Source organism: Mus caroli, unplaced genomic scaffold (assembly GCF_978045245.1).
Source record: "Mus caroli unplaced genomic scaffold, Mus_caroli_1 scaffold_33, whole genome shotgun sequence".
Taxonomy (NCBI): Eukaryota; Metazoa; Chordata; class Mammalia; order Rodentia; family Muridae; genus Mus; species Mus caroli.
The window spans coordinates 440,578-442,659 of NW_028227288.1; the positions used below are offsets into that span (position 1 = coordinate 440,578).

At 35.8% G+C, this 2,082-nt stretch overlaps 1 pseudogene; it reads left to right on the forward strand.

Moving 5' to 3' along the window:
* The first annotated feature begins 2,002 nt into the window (after positions 1-2,002).
* LOC146999889 (28S ribosomal RNA) overlaps positions 2,003-2,082 on the forward strand; it is a 1,660-nt pseudogene continuing 1,580 nt past the window's right edge.

Sequence of the window (2,082 nt, forward strand, 5' to 3'; positions counted from 1 at the left end):
TAAAAGTCACACTGTAGGACCCAGAATATGGCGAGAAACTCTGAAAAACATGGAAAATTAAAAAATTACTCTGAAGGACCTGGAATATGGCGAGAAAACCTAAAAATGTGGAAAATTAAAAACTCACACTGAAGGATCTGGAATATGGCAAGACATCCTGAAAAGCATGAAAAATTAACAACTCACACTCAAGCATCTGGAATATTGCGAGAAATCCTGACAAATGTGGAAAATTAAAAACTCACACTGAAGGACCGGGAATATGCCGAGAAACCTTGAAAAACATGGAAAATTAAAAACTCACACTGAAGGACACAGAATATGGGGAGAAACCCTGAAATACACGGAAAATTAACAACTCACACTCAAGGATCTTGAAATTGCAAGAAACCCTGAAAAACGTGGAAAATTAAAAACTCACACTGAAGGACCCAGAATATGGCGAGAAATCCTGAAAAGCATGAAAAATTAACAACTCACAGTAAAGGAACTGGAATATTGCGAGAAATCCTGACAAATGTGGAAAATTAAAAAATCACACTGAAGGACCTGGAATATGGCAAGAAATCCTGAAAAGCATGAAAAATTAACAACTCACAGTAAAGGAACTGGAATATTGCGAGAAATCCTGACAAATGTGGAAAATTAAAAAATCACACTGAAGGACTGGGAATATGGCAAAAAACTCTGAAAAACATGATAAATTAAAAACTCACACTGAAGGACACAGAATATGGCATGAATCCCTGAAAAAGGTGGAAAATTAAAAATTCACACTGAAGGACCCGGAATATGGTGAGAAACCCTTAAAAACTTGGAAAATTAAAAACTCACACTGATGGACCTAGAATATGGCAAGAAATCCTGAAAAGCAGGAAAAATTAACAACTCACATGCAAGGATCAGGGATAGTGTGAGAAATCCTGAAAAATGTGGAAAATTGAAAACTCACAAGGAAGTACCGGGAATATGGTGAGAAACCCTGAAAAACGTGAAAAATTAAAAATTCACAGTGTAGTACCCAGAATAATGTGAAAAACCCTGAAAAACATGGAAAATTAAAAATTCACACTGTAGGACCCAGAATATGGCGAGAAACTCTGAAAAACATGGAAAATTAAAAACTCACTCTGAAGGACCTGGAATATGGCGAGAAAACCTGAAAAACGTGGAAAATTAAAAACTCACACTAAAGGACCTGGAATATAGCCAGAAACCCTTAAAATCGTGGAAAATTAAAAATTCACACTGAAGGACCTAGAATATGGCCAGAAATCCTCAAAATCGTAGAAAATTAAAATTCACACTGTAGGACCCAGAATATGGCGAGAATCCCAGAAAAAAGTGAAAAATAAAAAACTCACACTGAAGGACTTGGAATATGGCGCCCTTAAACACGTGGAAAAATTAAATTTGACACTGTAGGCCCCACAGAATAATGAGAGAAACACAGAAAAACGTGGAAAATTAAAAACTCAAAATGTAGGACCTGGAATATGGCAAGAAATCCTGAAAAATATGATAAATTAACAACTCACACTCAATGATCTGGAATATTGCTAGAAATCCTAAAAAATGTGGAAAATTGAAAACTCGAACTAAAGGACCCTGAATATGGCAAGAAACCCTGAAAAAGGTGGATAATAAAAATTCACACTGTAGGACCCAGAATATGGCGAGAAACCCAGAAAAACATGGAAAATTAAAACTCACACTGTAGGACTCAGAATATGGTGAAAAAACCGTGAAAAAATTGGAAAATTAAAAACTCCCTCTGAAGGACCTGGAATATGGAAAGAAATCCTGAAAAATATGTAAAAATAACAACTCACACTCAAGGGTCTGGGATATTGCGAGAAATCCTGAAAAATGTGGAAAATTAAAAACTCACACTGGAGGACCATGAATATGGCGAGAAACCCTGAAAAACATGGAAAATTAAAAACTCACACTGAAGTACCCAGAATATGGCGAGAAACCCTGAAAAATGTGGAAAATTAAAAATTCACACTGTAGGACCAGAATATGGCAAGAAACCTTGAAAAACTTGGAAAATTAAAAATTCACACTGTAGGACCCAGA